We start from the raw sequence: 20,878 nt of genomic DNA on the forward strand, positions 1-20,878 counted from the left end.
ACATGCATCTGTCTGTCTGTCTGTCTGAATGTCTGTCTTTCTGTCTGCCTATCTGTCAGAGTTACCATATTTCCATCACGAAGGTTGTGAGATATTGGATAGATTTGGGTGAAAAATAATGTTCAGCCACGGTGTAATGTGAATGATCCTCCCTCTTAGTGTGTGTGTGTGTCTGTCACTCGGTCTTTCAAAAGTATTTGATGAAACTGATGTGTGTGTATCTGTCTATGCAGACAGACAGACAGAAACATGTCCCCAATAACCCCCTCTGAAAATATTTATTATCTAACTATCGTGTGAACAAGTTTGAAATAGACGGACGATTGGACAGACAGATGGGGAGACACTCGAAAATGTATACACACAAAAGTCTACACATACCCACTCACACTCATGAACTAGGTGTTTTTTTATGCTGATGCAAGTAAGCAAACGGGACTGGCCTTCCTGAGCTAAACATCAAAATATCTACACTCGCGGCCCATTTTGTCGCAGGTGCGACAATTTGGGCAATGTGCGATAAAATGGGGCATGAGGATGGCCCATGTTGTCTTATTGCGTCAAAATGGGCCGATGCGACAAAATGGGGCGTAACACAGCTTTGCAACAGATGCCACCTTGTCTCCCACTCGACCCGTACACTACTACTACACAGCTGCAGACAGAAAAAAAACTCAAAAGTCAGTGACCAGGTCAAGGACATTCCCAAGCGCACAACGATCATGATGTTTGTTCTGACCGTGATGCTGGTTTAAACAGTTTTTATTCAACAATTCGTATGCATTTGAACATGGTACATGTTACGGATCATCAACAAGCTCAAGCTTATGGTGGTGACTCTAATAGTCGGGTAGCTGAAATCTGTAGCTTGCCAAAAAAATGGGACGCTAAACGTTGAGGGTTACAAGCATCCACCTGGTCTCAATGGAGAGTCTGGCCGTGGTGTAGTGTAGTCTAGGTAGGTGGACATTCTGAATTTGGTTTGTTTGGCCGCCATGACACTTTTCAAAATGGCCGCCTGAAAATCTTATGCGGGCCATATCTCACGTGTTATATGGACTAAAGTGACAAACTAAAGGGCTACGTATATGTATTTTGACATGAAGAATTCACATATGCAAGAATAAACATGATCTGAGTAGGTGGACATTCTGAATTTGGATATTATGGCCGCCATGACACTTTTCAAAATGGCCGCCACAATCTACATTTTTCTTCATATCTCAGCTTATATTTGGGATAAACTCAAAAACATGGAGTCAGTTCCTATGTTTTGCATGATGACAAAGTCAATGGTGGCACAAAAAATAACCCTAACATTCACATTTCCTTACAAAAATTAAATATTTGACAAAATAGCTCTGTGCGATGTACGAATTTAGTAAGTATTATCTTTCTGAATTTGCTATCTTAGACAATGCCATATCAGCGTCCAAAGAGTTTACTCCATATTGCTTTGGAGAACAACAAATTGAAATCAATGATGACAAGAAAATACAAACATTGGGTGGTGATATAAACTGAAAATTGTAATATTTCTGAAACACCAATGATACTATATAGCATAATTATCATGCTAATTATGCACTTTCAGTACACAACAACTCTGACTCTTCAATACACAAGAACAATGTCAAATACCATAGTACAACATGATGCACACACGTTTATGCATTACACTCGTTAGGTCTTCCCTTTTTAGCAATGAACATGTAATGATGGCACAATAATGGGTATGTAACATTATAAGAAACGATTTGTCGCTTCTGGATCACTGAGTATGACAGGCTACATGCCTCCATGGAAACAGAACAATAGTTTCTCAGGCACAAAGTGGTATTTCAAGGCTTAGTTGCGTAGCCCTGCCAAAGTGTGTGGGTTTCTGCAGTCTTTGCATCGGCATGCTCTTGTGCATCCCTGTCCACTGGACCAACATCTGCAGCGTCTTGTAGCACAAGATGTGCAGCCACAATCTATGAGCTCGAGAAAACGTTGTCTTGTGTCAGTTGTGGGTGCACGACTCAGCAGGATGGGCTCAATCACGTCGCCAGTCTCCTTCGTGACCAGCTTCCATCCACTGTTGACAACAGCCGGTAGGTGTGGCTTAGTTTCCAGAGCCCGCCTCCACACAAGTGCCTGGTAGTGAGATCTCTTGATGTGTAGGTTCAAAGCATCTTGTGTGGGGGGGGAAGTTCTCAAGCGTTTTCTTCACGCTGTGGAAAACGTCGCATCGCAGCGGCTGTGTGGACGTGTGCTGGGTGTTCGGGTTGTAGAGTTTGCAGACAAATGATTCTGCATCCATGAGCACTTCCTAGGGGGTAAAAAATCAAGGGTCTGCCAAACCCGGCAAATGCAGCAGGCAGCCCAGAGATCCCTAAGTACCTCTCCCAATTATAGTACTTTTCGGCAATATTTACAGTTTCAAATTGTTAGGATAGCTTCTTTGTGATTTTATAGAGGTGTTCTGGGGAAACTGAAAGGTAGCCTCGTTAGGGGACAACTATTCAAACCCATATCCTCATCACTTTGTTTCTCGATTGAGAATAATCATTTATAGATGACTATTTTTCAGTTCCCTTGTTTGGGTGTATTTGTGTGTACTGTCCTCTCAGTGATTGAGGCTTCTCCGTATTGTTGTGTGTACTGATGGTACAGGTAAATGTGGGGAGTGGTGTGGTTGTTTGTTCAACCCTTCTCATTATTTTGTCTGTGTACTGTATGTACAGGTTGACAGGGGGAGGTAGTGTGTTGGTTGTTTCATAAGGTGGTTTAGCAACGAAACAATTCATCCCTTTTTGGAAGATGAGGGTGGTCCGCCCAAGGGCAGACCGGAGTGTAGGTATTAGACAAACGTTTTGCCTATTGTCGCTTTGGCAGCTTGGGGATTCTGTAGTTACTTGTTGAGTGGTCCCGTGGCCGTTTTCGTTGTTGGTTGCGGTGTTCGCGTCTTTCCCTGTCTTCCTCGTAGTCACGGTGGCGTTGTACCAAAGTTTGTTCATCCTTGATGAATTTTTGGAGGCTGAGTTTCAGCATGTTGAGGGCTTCTTCATCTTTACCCGCGATGGCGAGAGCTTCGTCGCGGAGACATTTGATGGTTTCTGTCTCGTTTTCAATTTCCCCCTCGGTGGCCCCTTTCAAAAAGGGTACACACCGGTTCTTCTTGATTGCGAGTGTTATCGATTGTTTCGCTGTGGTTAAGAACCGGTGTGTACCCTTTTTGAAAGGGGCCACCGACTTCAACCCAGGTTTGAACGGCTCAACTGCAGAGAACAATTTCGGGACATTTTAAGGGAAAACAACAATTCCCTCCAACACCAATTCGCCGAATTCATCGAGGGGGAAATTGGAAGTGCTCTAACGTACGAAGTATACATCTCTGGAGCAAACAATACAAACATACCGCATTTAAATTAACAACTACAGGCCTGAACACATGAATCTTCATATAAAATCCATGAGTTCGGTTGTTTTCTGAATCTAGATTTGCCGTGCTCAAACGTTCATCACAAGCAATTTCCCGCAAGGCAAGTAACTCATACTTTGTCTAGCGACAAGAGTAGTTTCCCTTCTTTTCACTCAGTTTCTTCGACAAGAGACTGCAATCCGACGGTCAGTTTTCAACAATATTTCATTTAATAAACAGATCACACGCAACCAAATGCACACATCTCATCAATTTAAACAACATAAAGCGGTTTCATACACTATTTTCCCCAGAAAACTGAACTTCATACAGTTTTTAACGTTGGAACACGGGTGCAAAAGTTCGTCTGCTAGTCCCATTTGACGAAAGAACATTATCCTAAGCGATACCAAAACATTATACAAAACACACAATATCTGCCTTTGCCGCCACAGCAGAATAACAGCATATCTGTGTACTTGATTTTAGTCCAAAATAGGAAAACTGACAAGAAGTGTTAACAGAATGGAATGATTTGCACGGAACTATACAACCGCGCATTATTCGATTGCCTGCGCAGGTTGACTGGTTGAGTGAATAGGATTCGATCCAACTTTCGCAAAAAACCTCCTCTTTTCTTTGAATAACTGAAGAAAGGTCTCGATAAGTTTCGCCATAATTCTTGCGTTGGCACTTAGAAACTGGGCAGGCGAAACATTGTCTAGCTTGGTTTTTTGATTGGCGCTCAGTCGAATGAATACGCCCTCTCAAAGCTCGATCTCCTGCTGTTCCGCCTCCCGGTATGTGATGAAGTCTGTTATTTTGAGGGCCTCACCTGAACGTGGCTGTGTGTTCAGAAAAACGGTAGGATCCAGGTCTACACGGCCTCCGTCCAGCGGCGTCGCGGCGCCCGTGCCGGTCGTTGACCTCTGCAATAACTTGTCGAGGGACGTTGCTGCCGTAGCCGCTGTCGTCGCCGGTGATGTCGCCGCTGCCTGCTCTCTTGACAGTGGCCCATCGTCGCCCTGAAGTTCACGTATCAGAGCCAAAGTAGCAACATGGTGGCTCGGCTTTAGTTTGAGTTCAGTCACACTGGCCCTCGTGGCATTTACCAGTGCGATGTGCGTGTCAAAACCGGCCTCCACCAACATTTCTGCCACCGTAGAAGGGAGCTGTTTGACCCACTTGTCAAACTTGAATTTGGAACTGTCTCTGTCAGTCATTTTGCACTGCTGCGTATAAACATTTTGAAGTGAAAAGAACTGAGAAAAAATTTCCAAGTCAGCTTAGCTGACAAAATACTTTGCTGCTGCTGCGCTGGTGTACAAAAGCTGACTGACTACACTGACTACAAAAGCTAACAATCACATATCCAGGTGCAGGAATATTTTACTTAATAGGCCATACACACACAACTGCCACACGATACAGGGTCCCTCTCACGTGCATTCCGACCCATCCGCCGAACACGTTACTCCAAGGTGTAACCCATCCCGCAGAAGGGACCGACTGCACGAGAGAGCGAGCTGAGCGCACTCACACAAATTTAAACTTTATTTATTCTAAATAACACATTGAACATCTTTGAAGCTTCGGATATAACTCGATGAAACAAAAAAGAACCAAAACTGAAAACATGTCCCAACAGTTGTTAGTCCACCTCTCTCTTCACCCGACCCCCACACTCACAAATTGTGTGTCTGAAAAGCTCTAAAACGCACTGGCACACACGCACACACATTGACTTACACAGAGTCCATTTAGAAAGATGTTCAGTAATTGCGATAAAACATCACGGTGTTTTTTTCCCGCCACTGCTTATCCACGTGTAAAAATATTTCCCATAAGACAGCGCGAGTGGAGAAACTACGTCATATCATAGGGGAATCCCCTACCGGAGCAGGAACGGAGCAGAACCGGAGCGTGTGTGTGAGAGGGCAGGTGGAGAGCGGAGACAATTGTCTTGCTCCGCTCCACCCTTGCTCCGCCTGTGTGTGAGCCCCCCTTTAGGAGAAGAACTAATTCTTTGTTGATTTTGAAGTTTAGCGCAAGTTTTCCATCAATGTTGTGTTTTGAGCGGATGCCCAGGACGCTCTTTCTTGTCTTGTTTTGTAAGTAGTCTTGACTAGCACGAGAGCTCCGTCTATTTTAGTTAGTTTACGTCAGGACATGCAGATGACGTCAGGACACGCAGATGACATCATAAGATTATCAACGCGTCATGGTATTAGGTTTCATGGTGGGCAATTCCCTGGGCCAGAAGCTCTGCACCGAAAAGAAGTGTGCTAAAACGCCAATGAGATGGGTAAGTGTTGTTACTGGAAGCTTGGTAGATTAGATGTTACTGGTATAGACTTCTGGTGTATATACCAGTGTCTGTGTGTGGAATGTGAATATGCCATTAATACATTATTATAATAAATAGCAGAGGTGCCATGACGGCCGCTCCGCACTAGCGCCAAACATGTTTTTAACCTGCTTTTAAATTTGGTTAGGGATAGGATTTAGGGGGTGTGGGGATCTGCGTGTGGCGGAAGGCTGGGAGTGTCACTCGGATGCTGCCTGTTCTTCAACCGCCCCCCTAGCCCCCAAAACTGACCTCCCTAGAAAAAGAGGATAGGCTAGGATCAAATAATTCCTATAATTAACATTTTTAATGTTGGGGGTTGCGCTCTCTCGTTTCCGTTGCGATGATAACCTAAAAGGGTTCCTGCAATGTATCGATCCTGATCCTGATCCTGAATGCGTGTTACAACTGCTTTATGTTGAGAATAACCCGAACCTGTTCCTGGAAGTTAGTCTGAAAGTGACTTGATGTAGTTTATGGTTGTAATGCTACTCTTACACTGTGCCGATCGAATTGCCCTTGCGAATAGAATTTTCCAATAATTCACAATGATCGGGACATGGTCGCAAGACATTCGTAAATGTTCTTAACCATTCGCCACCATTCGTCTCTTGTTTTGAACATAGCAACATGTTCCTAATATTCGCAAAGAAGTCATATTCTTAACTTTTTTGCAACGTACTGGTAAGATTTCACAAGACATTCGTAATCATCGCAATGTATTCGTAACGCTCGCAAGACATTCGCAACCATTCGTTATGCCTGTCTCACACTGTGCCTTGCGAACATTCGTAATCATCGCAATGTATTCGTCAGGCTCGCAAGGCATTCGCAAACAGTCGTTATGCCTGTCTTACACTGTGCCGAATATCCTTGCGAATATAGATTCGTATGCATTCGCAATGATCAGTAGACATTCGCAAGCAGTCGCAACCATTCGTAAGACATTCGCAAGGATTCGTAAGGCTTCGAATGGTCAATATTTTTCCTGTCCATTAGTCTCTTTTTTTTGCCAAATACAACATGTTCATATACACATTTCTTGCGAATGTCTTACGAATAGTTGCGAGTGCTTGCGAATGTGTACCGATCATTGCGAACGCTTTGCGAGCGCCACGAATACCTTTACGATGATTACGAATCTATGGCTTGCGAATATTAGGAGCATGTTGCTAATATTCGCAACAAGAGACGAATGGTTAAGAACATTTACGAATGTCTTGCGATCATGTCCCGATCATTACGAATTATTGGTGAATTATATTCGCAAGGGAACTTCGGCACAGTATAAGAGCAGTATTACGAACAATGCGAATTGCATAAGCGCTTTATTCGTAAAATGTTTGCAAGCACTCGCAACGTTCGTAATACATCCGCAAGACATTCGTATATGGATTTGTATGCATTCGCAATGATCGGTAACGCTTCGAATTTTCAATATTTTTTCCTGTCCATTCGTCTCTTTTTTTGCCGAATACAACATGTTCATATTCGCAAGGATATTCGGCACAGTGCAAGACAGGCCTTAGAGAACATTTTCTGTAATTCAAAATGAACCCCGAGGCTAGACTGTTGTACCTGTGCAGCGTGCAACCTGGGATGGGAGATTGCCTGCAGGTCGAGTGCGCGAGTAGATCAGGCAGAAAGTCAGGTCAGGTCAATGACTGTGTAACTGGTGATGCAGGCCTACAAATGAGAGTGCGTGAGTGCACCCTGTAAAAACAGTGGTAGCTGGTAGATCAAGACGGGTACCTGTGAGCACAGAGCAGTGGTAGCTGGTTGATCAAGACGGGTACCTGTGAGCACAGAGCAGTGGTAGCTAGTTGATCAAGACGGGTACCTGTGAGCACAGAGCAGTTGTACCTGGTAGATCAAGACGGGTACCTGTGAGCACAGAACAGTGGTACCTGGTAGATCAAGACGGGAAGCTGTGAGCATAGAACATGAGTACCTGGTAGATCAAGACAGGTAATTGTGAGCACAGAACAGTGGCACCTTGTAGATCAAGTGTGTGTGTGTGTGTGTGTGTGTGTGTGTGTGTGTGTGTGTGTGTGTGTGTGTGTGTTCGTGTTCTCTGTGCGTCTTTGTGTGAGGCCGTGACTGCTTGCATATCTGTCATAAGGTGAGATTGATTTTAGTAACACATAAGAGCTGTTTTAATAGAACAAACATTCTCAGAAAATGTTATTTTTTTTCTGATGTAGTAGGTAATAGTGTTCACTAGACGTGTATACATCAATCTGATTGTATGTGTGGCAAATTAATTGAACATACTCACACTATTGATTTTATTTTTCGTTTGTTCTGTAGATATACAAATGCAGCTGTAAAAACAACAACATCAACAACAACAAAAACAACAACAACAACTGCAACAACCACACCAACAACAACGTCATTGTCATAAGACATTCCAACAGCCATGCTGGAGAGTTCACCAGGGACGAGTCGCTCAAGTAATGATGACGTCACAACAGGGTCCACGAGACAAGAATTAGACCCAGACAATGTGGATGAATTCCTGAATCAGAAAAACGCGGAGTTTGTGTCCAACTCAGTACCAACCATAGTTTTTCTTGTCGTGTTAATGGTAGTGGGCATAGTGGGTAACACACTTGCCTTCAATGTGTACTACAGGAGGTTCAAACCCAGCGTTTCGAGAACTTACATTTTGGCCATGAGTAACCTTGATTTTCTCCTCAACGTCTGTGCAATTCCTTTGCAGATAACGGAGATATGTTTCAATGCCACGTTTTACTCTGTATGGGGTTGCAAGATGTCAAGAAGTGTCACACTTTTCCTGGTCCTGTTCTCTGCCAAAGTATTGGTTGCTGTGTCTGTCGAAAGACAGAAAGCGATCTGCAGCAAACAATACCTGTCTTTGAAATCCGCTTACCTGTGTATCCTATTCTGTGGCATTGCTTCTTTCGTTTTTGCCTTGCCTTATGCGGTGCTTATCGGAAAAAGCACGCGACGTTTTCCGGACTCAAATATTACTGGCGCTCAGTGTTCGTTCAGTGATGAGTACAAGTCTTCTGCTTTTCTCATAGTTTATAACAGCATGGTTGCTCTTGCGTATGTGCTGTGTGTCGTCATCATGAGCGTGTCGTATGGGAGAATAGTGCATCATCTGTGGCAACACAAGAAAACCATGGCAACGTTCACGTCTGCTACACAGCTGCAGACAGAAAAAATATCAGCGGTCAAAGGCCAGGTCAAGGACGTTCCTATGCGCACAACGATCATGATGTTTGTTCTGACCGTGATGTTCGTTTGTACCTATCTCCCTTACCTCGTCATTGAAATACTTGACCAACGAACCTCTGGAGAATTCATGCGGTCTTTGGACCTGAACTTGAGCATGATTGGTCTGCGTTTATATTTCATCAACAGCGCTGTCAACCCTATCGTCTACTGTTTTTTCTCGCGCAGATTTCGTTATGAGTGCCGTCGTCTGTTTTGGGATAAGAGAAGGTGATTTCATTTGTACCGTCTGTGTGATCATTTGTCTTTGTAATGTGTGTATACGTGTGTGTGTGGGTACCTGGTTGATCAAGACAGGTAGATGTGAGCACAGCACAATGGCAGCGGATAGATAGATCAAGACGGGTAGCTGTGCGCACAGAACAAAGGTACCTGGTAGACCAAGACAGGTGTTTGTGGGCACGGAACAGTGGTACTTTGTTAATCAAGACGGGTAGCTGTGAGCACAGAACAGTGATATTTGATAGATCATGATAGGTAGCTGTGCGCACAAAACAAAGGTACCTGGTAGATCAAGACAGGTAGCTGTGGGCACGGAACAGTGGTACTTGGTTAATCAAGACGGGTAGCTGTTCGCACAGAACAGTGATATTTGATAGATCAAGACAGGTAGCTGTGAGCTCAGAACTGTGGTGCCTTGTAGGTCAAGACAGGTAGCTGTGAGCACAGAACTGTGGTGCCTTGTAGGTCAAGACAGGTAGCTGTTCGCACAGAACTGTGGTGCCTTGTAGGTCAAGACAGGTAGCTGTGAGCTTAGAACTGTGGTGCCTTGTAGGTCAAGACAAGTAGCTGTTCGCACAGAACTGTGGTGCCTTTTAGGTCAAGACAGGTAGCTGTGAGCACAGAACAGTTGTACCTTGTAGGTCAAGACAGGTAGCTGTGAGCTCAGAACAGTGGTGCCTTGTAGGTCAAGACAGGTAGCAAGTCAAGTCAAGTCAAGTTTTATTCCGATAAAACCCCGTGAGGGTACATGGAAAATTAAAAAACACAATAAAAACACATTTCATTCAACACCAAATAAAAGGAACTAAAACAAAAAGAAATCAGACTATGTACAGAAAAGGGAGTTGAGGGGTGAGGGAGAGCAAAAACAATACAAGAAACAATTCAACAATAATAATAATAATAAATAATAATAATAATAATAATAATAATAATAATAATAATAATAATAATAATAATAAAACACACAAAGTAATTACATACATTTCTTTACTATGGGAAATGGGGGGAAGGGGGAGGGGGGGTGATGGGTGAGTTAACATAAGGACAAAGATACTATTACAAACAACACAAAACAGATAACGGAGTATAAAGCTAAAAGAGAATTAAATTTTACTCGCTTCTCAAACAGTCCATGACAAGTGTCATGAACTTTGCGAGTTTTAGCAATAAACTCTTTTTTGTAGTGGAAAAAAGCTCTCTGAATTTAACTGAATTGGGGCGGGCATAATAATAGCACCGTAACAACTGTTTTCTATAATTGGTAAAAAAAGGACATACAAAAATATAATGGAACTCGTCCCCAAGGTCACCTGATGAACATTTGTGACAGATTCTGTCTTGTCTGGGAATACTAAGAGTCCTACCTTTTTGTATAGGCAATTTATGATTCAGTGTTCTAAATTTTAAAACAGCGTTTGCTAAATTAACCGGCAGGATGGACAAGTACTTTTCAAACTCAAAATTCTCTGTATACATTCTATAATTATAATAAAACTCATTGCTGTGAGCACAGAACAGTGGTACCTTGTAGGTCAAGACAGGTAGCTGTGAGCACAGAACTGTGGTGCCTTGTAGGTCAAGACAGGTAGCTGTGAGCACAGAACAGTGGTACCTTGTAGGTCATGACAGGTAGCTGTTTGCACAGAACTGTGGTGCCTTGTAGGTCAAGACAGGTAGCTGTTCGCACAGAACAGTGATATTTGATAGATCATGACAGGTAGCTGTGAGCTCAGAATTGTGGTGCCTTGTAGGTCAAGACAGGTAGCTGTGAGCACAGAACTGTGGTGCCTTGTAGGTCAAGACAGGTAGCTGTGAGCACAGAACAGTGGTACCTTGTAGGTCAAGACAGGTAGTTGTGAGCTCAGAACAGTGGTGCCTTGTATGTCATGACAGGTAGCTGTGAGCACAGAACAGTGGTACCTTGTAGGTCAAGACAGGTAGTTGTGAGCTCAGAACAGTGGTGCCTTGTAGGTCAAGACAGGTAGCTGTGAGCACAGAACAGTGGTACCTTGTAGGTCAAGACAGGTAGGTGTGAGCTCAGAACAGTGGTGCCTTGTAGGTCAAGACAGGTAGCTGTGAGCACAGAACAGTGGTACCTTGTAGGTCAAGACAGGTAGTTGTGAGCTCAGAACAGTGGTGCCTTGTAGGTGAAGACAGGTAGCTGTGAGCACAGAACTGTGGTGCCTTGTAGGTCAAGACAGGTAGCTGTGAGCACAGAACAGTGGTACCTTGTAGGTCAAGACAGGTAGCTGTGAGCATAGAACAGTGGTATCTTGTAGGTCATGACAGGTAGCTGTGAGCACAGAACTGTGGTGCCTTGTAGGTCAAGACAGGTAGCTGTTCGCACAGAACAGTGGTATTTGATAGATCATGACAGGTAGCTGTGAGCTCAGAACTGTGGTGCCTTGTAGGTCAAGACAGGTAGCTGTGAGCACAGAACAGTGATATTTGATAGATCATGACAGGTAGCTGTGAGCTCAGAACTGTGGTGCCTTGTAGGTCAAGACAGGTAGCTGTGAGCACAGAACAGTGATATTTGATAGATCATGACAGGTAGCTGTGAGCTCAGAACTGTGGTGCCTTGCAGGTCAAGACAGGTAGCTGTGAGCACAGAACAGTGGTACCTTGTAGGTCAAGACAGGTAGGTGTAAGCTCAGAACTGTGGTGCCTTGTAGGTCAAGACAGGTAGCTGTGAGCACAGAACAGTGGTGCCTTGTAGGTCAAGACAGGTAGCTGTGAGCTCAGAACTGTGGTGCCTTGTAGGTCAAGACAGGTAGTTGTGAACACAGAACAGTGGTGCCTTGTAGGTCAAGACAGGTAGCTGTGAGCACAAAACTGTAGTGCCTTGTAGGTCTTCTTCTTCTTCTTCTTCTTCTGCGTTCGTGGGCTGAAACTCCCACGTACACTCGTGTTTTGCACGAGTGGAATTTTACGTGATATTTGATAGATCATGACAGGTAGCTGTGAGCTCAGAACTGTGGTGCCTTGTAGGTCAAGACAGGTAGCTGTGAGCACAGATCTGTGGTGCCTTGTAGGTCAAGACAGGAAGTTGTGAGCACAGAACAGTGGTACCTTGTAAATCAAGACAGGTAGCTGTGAGGAGATCAGCTCGTTACTCTCCCGGCTCGTTACTCCCCCATAGGGTTAGGGTTAGGGTTAGTAACAAGCCGGGGGAGTAACGAGCCGGGGGAGTAACGATACGGGGGAGTAACGATATGCTCCCGCTGTGAGCACAGAACAGTGTTACCTTATAGATCAAGACAGATAGCTGTGAGCACAGAACTGTGGTGCCTTGTAGGTCAAGACGGGTAGCTGTTCGCACAGAACAGTGATATTTGATAGATCATGACAGGTAGCTGTGAGCTCAGAACTGTGGTGCCTTGTAGGTCAACTTACTTACTTACTTACTGCCTTTCACGCCTGGTGGCGTGTAGGGCAGCGACAAAGGACCATATGCTCCCGCTGTGAGCACAGAACAGTGTTACCTTATAGATCAAGACAGATAGCTGTGAGCACAGAACTGTGGTGCCTTGTAGGTCAAGACAGGTAGCTATTCGCACAGAACAGAGATATTTGATAGATCATGACAGGTAGCTGTGAGCTCAGAACTGTGGTGCCTTGTAGGTCAAGACAGGTAGCTGTGAGCACAGAACAGTGGCACCTTGTAGGTCAAGACATGTAGCTGTGAGCTCAGAACTGTGGTGCCTTGTAGGTCAAGACAGGTAGCTGTGAGCACAGAACTGTGGTGGCTTGTAGGTCAAGACAGGTAGCTGTGAGCACAGAACAGTGGCACATTGTAGGTCAAGACAGGTAGCTGTGAGCTCAGAACTGTAGTGCCTTGTAGGTCAAGACAGGTAGCTGTGAGCACAGAACTGTGGTGCCTTGTAGGTCAAGACAGGTAGCTGTGAGCTCAGAACTGTGGTGCCTTGTAGGTCAAGACAGGTAGTTGTGAGCACAGAACAGTGGTGCCTTGTAGGTCAAGACAGGTAGCTGTGAGCACAAAACTGTAGTGCCTTGTAGGTCTTCTTCTTCTTCTTCTTCTGCGTTCGTGGGCTGAAACTCCCACGTACACTCGTGTTTTGCACGAGTGGAATTTTGCGTGATATTTGATAGATCATGACAGGTAGCTGTGAGCTCAGAACTGTGGTGCCTTGTAGGTCAAGACAGGTAGCTGTGAGCACAGATCTGTGGTGCCTTGTAGGTCAAGACAGGAAGTTGTGAGCACAGAACAGTGGTACCTTGTAAATCAAGACAGGTAGCTGTGAGGAGATCAGCTCGTTACTCTCCCGGCTCGTTACTCCCATATAGGGTTAGGGTTAGGGTTAGTAACAAGCCGGGGGAGTAACGAGCCGGGGGAGTAACGATACGGGGGAGTAACGATATGCTCCCGCTGTGAGCACAGAACAGTGTTACCTTATAGATCAAGACAGATAGCTGTGAGCACAGAACTGTGGTGCCTTGTAGGTCAAGACAGGTAGCTGTTCGCACAGAACAGTGATATTTGATAGATCATGACAGGTAGCTGTGAGCTCAGAACTGTGGTGCCTTGTAGGTCAACTTACTTACTTACTTACTGCCTTTCACGCCTGGTGGCGTGTAGGGCAGCGACAAAGGACCATATGCTCCCGCTGTGAGCACAGAACAGTGTTACCTTATAGATCAAGACAGATAGCTGTGAGCACAGAACTGTGGTGCCTTGTAGGTCAAGACAGGTAGCTATTCGCACAGAACAGAGATATTTGATAGATCATGACAGGTAGCTGTGAGCTCAGAACTGTGGTGCCTTGTAGGTCAAGACAGGTAGCTGTGAGCACAGAACAGTGGCACCTTGTAGGTCAAGACATGTAGCTGTGAGCTCAGAACTGTGGTGCCTTGTAGGTCAAGACAGTTAGCTGTGAGCACAGAACTGTGGTGGCTTGTAGGTCAAGACAGGTAGCTGTGAGCACAGAACAGTGGCACCTTGTAGGTCAAGACAGGTAGCTGTGAGCTCAGAACTGTAGTGCCTTGTAGGTCAAGACAGGTAGCTGTGAGCACAGAACTGTGGTGCCTTGTAGGTCAAGACATGTAGCTGTGAGCTCAGAACTGTGGTGCCTTGTAGGTCAAGACAGGTAGCTGTGAGCACAGAACAGTGGTACCATGTAAATCAAGACAGGTAGCTGTGAGGAGATCAGCTCGTTACTCCCCCGGCTCGTTACTCCCCCGGCTCGTTACTCCCCCGGCTCGTTACTCCCCCATAGGGTTAGGGTTAGGGTTAGTAACAAGCCGGGGGAGTAACGAGCCGGGGGAGTAACGATACGGGGGAGTAACGATATGCTCCCGCTGTGAGCACTGAACAGTGTTACCTTGTAGAGCAAGACAGGTAGCTGTGAGCACAGAACTGTGGTACCGTATTGATCAAGACAGGTAGCCGTGAGCACAGAACTGTGGTACCTTGCAGGTTAAGACAGGTAGCTGTGAGCACAGAACAGTGTTACCTTGTTTGATCAAGACAGGTAGCTGTGAGCACAGAACAGTAGATCAAGACAGGTAGCTGTGAGCACAGAACTGTGGTGCCTTGTAGGTCAAGACAGGTAGCTGTTCGCACAGAACAGTGATATTTGATAGATCATGACAGGTAGCTGTGGGCTCAGAACTGTGGTGCCTTGTTGGTCAAGACAGGTAGCTGTGAGCACAGAACTGTGGTGCCTTGTAGGTCAAGACAGGTAGCTGTTCGCACAGAACAGTGATATTTGCTAAAAGCTAAAATAAGAGGACTGGGGTCGGCGTGTATGTTGGGTGCTTTACGTCCCTCGTTACCCCCCAGCTCCTCAAACACCCAAACAATGATAGGAAATTGTATAGGTTATGGGGTGTCCTAAACTAGGGGTTACTTGAAGTAACATGTTTAGATGATTTTATGAGGACACACAGAAATTAATAGGTCCTTAGTTTGTTTTTAACGTATAGGCGGTGCGCTCTCACCCCCGTCGCGCAAATAACCTAAAAAGGTTCCAAGCGGCGTAAAATTCCTGATTCCTGATTCCTGAATGATTTGCACGGAACTATACAACCGCGCATTAATCAATCGCCTGCGCAGGTTGACTGGTTGAGTGATTCGGATTCGATCAAACTTTCGCACAAAAACTCCTGTCTTCTTTGAATAACTGAAGAAAGGAGGAATAAAGAGGTTACACACCTCGTCTCAGTGATTATTAAAAATAATGGTCTCAGTTCGCGGTCATGAAAAAGCTCGCTGAAGCTCGCATTTTTCATGATCCGCCAACTTCGACCATTATTTGAGACTCGGCATGTAACCTCTACGTATCGTGCATTATGGTTGATTTCTGTGTGTGTGTGAGTGTATGTGTGTATATGTATGTGTGTGTGCGTATGTGTGTGGGTGTGTGTGTGTGTGTGTGTGTGTGTGTGTGGGTGGGTGTATGTGTGTGTGCGTATGTGTGTGGGTGTGTGTGTGTGTGTGGGTGGGTGTATGTGTGTGTGCGTATGTGTGTGGGTGTGTGTGTGTGTGTGTGTGGGTGGGTGTATGTGTGTGTGCGTATGTGTGTGGGTGTGTGTGTGTGTGTGTGTGTGGGTGGGTGGGTGTATGTGTGTGTGCGTATGTGTGTGGGTGTGTGTGTGTGTGTGTGTGTGTGTTTGTGTGTGTGTGTGTGTGTGTGTGTGTGTGTGTTTGTGTGTGTGTGTGTGTGCGCGGCCGAGTCTGCTTACATATATGTCTCTGTGTCTTCAAGTGATATTAATTACAGTCACAAATTAGAGCTGTTTTGATTTTCTTCATCTTTCTCAGAATATGTTATTTGTTTCTGATGTAGATAAAAGTGTTCACTAGACGTCTATACATCAATGTGTTTATATGTGTGGCAAATTGTTTGAACATACTCACAATATTGATTGTTTTTTTTCGTTTGTTCTAGATATACAAATGCAGCTGTAAAAACAACAACACCAAGAAGAACACAACAAACATCAACAGTTTCTACAACAATACCAGCATCAACAACGTCATTTTCGACAACAATAACAGCATCAACAACGTCACCGTCACCGTCATTAGATATTCCAAGGAACATGCTGGAGAGTTCACCACGGACAAGTCGCTCAAGTAATGATGACGTCACAAAAGGGTCCACGAGCCCAGAATTAGACTCGTTATTCAATGCACTGTCATTATAAATGAATTTCTGAATCAGAAAAACGCGGAGTTTGTGTTCAACTCAGTACCAACCATAGTTTTCCTTGTCGTGTTGATGATAGTGAGCATAGTGGGTAACACACTCGTCTTCCATGTGTACTACAGGAGGTTCTAACCCAGCGTTTCGAGAACTTGCATTCTGGCCATGAGTAACTGTGATTTTCTCATCAACGTATGTGCAATTCCTTTGCAAATAGTAGAGATATATGTTTTAGTGCCACGTTTTACTCTGGGTGGGCTTACAAGATGTCAAGAAGTGTCACCATTTTCCTGGTCCCGTTCTCTGCTACCGTATTGGTTGATGTGTCTGTCGAAAGACAGACAGTGCATGATTTGCAGCATGCGGCAGAAAATGCACCTGTTTTGAAAACCGGCTACATGTGTGTCCTATTCTGTGGCGTTGCTTCGTTCGTTCTTGCCTTGCCTTATGCGGTGCTTACCGGAAAGTGAACGCGAAGTTTTCCGGACTCAAATATTACTGGCGCTCAGTGTTCGGTCATTGATGAGTACAAGTCTTCTGCCTTCGTCATTGTTTATAACGGCATGGTTGCTCTTGCGTATGTGCTGTGTGTCGTCATCATGGGCGTGCCATAAATTATGGGAGAATAGTGCGTGATCTGTGGCATAACAAGAAAATCATGGCAACGTTCACGTCTGCAAGAGAAAAAGCTCGAAGAAATAACTGCTGGTTTTATTTCAAAAAGCGGCGATCGAACACGAAAGTCAAGACTGAGTTTCAACAACGACAAAGCGACGAGTATGCTGAAGAAGTACGTGTATCATACGTTACAGAACGTAGTGTGCCTTGCTCTTTGTCGTCAAAGATAAAACGTCACCGAAATAAATATGGACGAAGAACAAACAACAACCAGCTTTGTTACGCCCCATTTTGTCGCATCGGCCCATTTTGACGCATTAGACAAATTACCACAGAATGGGCCGATTTTTGCGACAAAATGGGCCACCCTCATGCCCCATTTTATCGCATCGGCCCATTTTTTCGCATTACGACAAAATGGGTCCACTCTCATACCCCAATGTGTCGTACTTGCTGAACAAGCTTGTTGCTTATAGACATGGTGTATGCAAACATTCCCATCCTTCTGTCCGTCCGTTATTCAGTCAGTCAGTTAGTCAGTCAGTCAGAGTCCGCCCTTCAGCCAATCTGTCAGTCCTTCTGTCCGTCTGCCATCCGTCCATCCGTCTGTCCGTCCGTCCGTCCATCCATCCATCCATCTATCCATTCTTCCATCCATTCATCCATCCATTCTTCCATCCATCCATACGTATATTCGTTTGTCTCTAAAACTAAGTGTGAAACAGCGAACTCTCTGTCTATGTCTCTGTCTCTGTCTGTCTGTCTGTCTGTCTGTCTGTCTGTCTGTCTGTCTGTCTGTCTGTCTCTCTCTCTCTCTCTCTCTCTCTCTCTCTCTCTCTCTCTCTCTCTCTCTGTCTGCCTATCTGTCAGAGTTACCATATTTCCACCACGAAGGTTGTGAGATATTGGATAGCTATGGGTGAAGTGACTGGCGACATTACCTACAATTTCAAGTGTCTCTCCATCTGTCTGACCGTCTGTCTGTCCGATCGTCCGTCTACACCAAACTTGTTCACACGATTTGTGGATGTTACCAGTTTTACAGAAATGGTTAATGGGGACATGCATCTGTCTGTCCGTCTGTCTGTCTGTCTGTCTGTCTGTCTTTCTGTCTGCCTATCTGTCAGAGTTACCATATTTCCATCACGAAGGTTGTGAGATATTGGATAGATTTGGGTGAAAAATAATGTTCAGCCACGGTGTAATGTGAATGATCCTCCCTCTTAGTGTGTGTGTGTGTGTCTGTCACTCGGTCTGTCAAAAGTATTTGATGAAACTGATGTGTGTGTGTGTCTGTCACTCGGTCTTTCAAAAGTACTTGATGAAACTGATGTGTGTGTGTTTGTCACTCGGTCTTTCAAAAGTACTTGATGAAACTGATGTGTGTGTGTGTCTGTCACTCGGTCTTTCAAAAGTACTTGATGAAACTGATGTGTGTGTGTCTGACACTCGGTCTTTCAAAAGTATTTGATGAAACTGATGTGTGTGTGTCTGTCACTCGGTCTTTCAAAAGTATTTGATGAAACTGATGTGTGTGTCTGTCACTCGGTTTTTCAAAAGTACTTGATGAAACTGATGTGTGTGTGTCTGTTACTCGGTCTTTCAAAAGTATTTGATGAAACTGATGTGTGTGTCTGTCACTCGGTCTTTCAAAAGTACTTGATGAAACTGATGTGTGTGTGTCTGTCACTCGGTCTTTCAAAAGTATTTGATGAAACTGATGTGTGTGTCTGTCACTCGGTCTTTCAAAAGCATTTGATGAAACTGATGTGTGTGTGTCTGTCACTCGGTCTTTCAAAAGTATTTGATGAAACCGATGTGTGTGTCTGTCACTCGGTCTTTCAAAAGTACTTGATGAAACTGATGTGTGTGTGTCTGTCACTCGGTCTTTCAAAAGTATTTGATGAAACTGATGTGTGTGTCTGTCACTCGGTCTTTCAAAAGTACTTGATGAAACTGATGCGTGTGTGTCTGTCACTCGGTCTTTCAAAAGTACTTGTCGAAACTGATGTGTGTGTGTGTTTGTCACTCGGTCTTTCAAAAGTACTTGATGAAACTAATGTGTGTGTGTCTGTCACTCGGTCTTTCAAAAGTACTTGATGAAACTAATGTGTGTGTGTCTGTCACTCGGTCTTTCAAAAGTGCTTGTCGAAACTGATGTGTGTGTGTCTGTCACTCGGTCTTTCAAAAGTACTTGATGAAACTGATGTGTGTGTGTCTGTCACTCGGTCTTTCAAAAGTATTTGATGAAACTGATGTGTGTGTCTGTCACTCGGTCTTTCAAAAGTACTTGATGAAACTGATGTGGGTGTGTCTGTCACTCGGTCTTTCAAAAGTAGGCTATTTGATGAAACTGATGTGTGTGTGTCTGTCACTCGGTCTTTCAAAAGTACTTGATGAAACTGATGTGTGTGTGTCTGTCACTCGGTCTTTCAAAAGTGCTTGTCGAAACTGATGTGTGTGTGTCTGTCACTCGGTCTTTCAAAAGTACTTGTCGAAACTGATGTGTGTGTGTGTCTGTCACTCGGTCTTTCAAAAGTATTTGATGAAACTGATGTGTGTGCGTCTGTCACTCGGTCTTTCAAAAGTATTTGATGAAACTGATGTGTGTGTCTGTCACTCGGTCTTTCAAAAGTACTTGATGAAACTGATGTGTGTGTATCTGTTTATGCAGACTGAAACATGTCCCCATTAACCCCTTCTGAAAATCTGTATTATCTAACTATCGTGTGAACAAGTTTGAAATAGACGGACGATTGGACAGACAGGCAGACTGACAGACAGATGGGGAGACACTCGAAAATGTATACACACACAAGTATACACATTCCCACTCACACTCAGGAACCAGGTGTTTTTATGCTGATGCTAGTAAGCAAACGGGACTGGCCTTCCTGAGCTAAACATCAAAATATCTACACTCGCGGCCAATTTTGTCGCAGGTGCGACAATATGGGCAATGTGCGATAAAATGGGGCATGAGGGTGGCCCATGTTGTCTTAATGCGTCAAAATGGGCCGATACGACAAAATGGGGCGTAACACAGCTTTGCAACAGATGCCACCTTAACGGAAAAGAAAGTGAACAATGACATCAACAACATTTTAGATGACCAAGCAAACACATGGACCCATTCACATGTACATTTTCCTTCTGAATACTAGTGAATAAATAATTAAAAGTTTATTTTGAAATGCACCTCAAAGCAAAGATGGCGACCACGAGGAACTACTTTTTGTTGTCAACAGTGGTTGTCAAGAGTTCAGGGGAGATCTCCTCAGTGGTTATCCACGACTGTCGAAAATCTGGGATGCTGTTTGAACTCAACATTGTAACATTGTGCTGTTGTGACGGCTAGTTCATGCTTTAAATGTATCAACATCAAGAGTCGAGACATAACACATTTCGTGCAATTATAAAATGACCTGGATCAAGTGCTCAGAGTATCCGACAGTGACTGAAATAAAAGAACTTTTGCAGAAAAGGTTGCACCTCCAAGATTTTGATGACACTAACATTTGCGGACATTGTGCCCTACTCATAGAAAAAGAAATACAGTGCAGATGTTGCTGTTTTGAAGGAGTTACCTCACAATTTTCCCTTAAGGGCACAGTAAGCCTCCCGTAAACCATCGCAGAGCTCCCCAGAGCTCATACTTCCATTTGAACGCTCACCGAACGGAAACATCCTGGCTGCTTTCTGTCGAGCGTGAGAAATTTTCAAAGAATTTATTTTCGTGGACTTGGTCCTCAACAACAATGGCTCCTCGTTTTGGTGCTGGACGGCTGTTATGAATACCGGAATTCACGCCCGGACAGTAAGTCTCCCGTAAACCATCACACATAGTTACTG

At 44.5% G+C, this 20,878-nt stretch overlaps 1 long non-coding RNA gene across 1 annotated transcript; it reads left to right on the forward strand.

Moving 5' to 3' along the window:
* The first annotated feature begins 5,624 nt into the window (after positions 1-5,624).
* Positions 5,625-17,786, forward strand: LOC138980867 (uncharacterized). The gene is made up of 3 exons (XR_011460465.1): positions 5,625-5,708; positions 8,061-9,224; positions 16,151-17,786. It is a non-coding gene; the product is annotated as an uncharacterized lncRNA (long non-coding RNA).
* Positions 17,787-20,878: the final 3,092 nt, after the last annotated feature.

The sequence above is a fragment of the Littorina saxatilis genome, linkage group LG11 (genome assembly GCF_037325665.1).
Source record: "Littorina saxatilis isolate snail1 linkage group LG11, US_GU_Lsax_2.0, whole genome shotgun sequence".
Taxonomy (NCBI): domain Eukaryota; kingdom Metazoa; phylum Mollusca; class Gastropoda; order Littorinimorpha; family Littorinidae; genus Littorina; species Littorina saxatilis.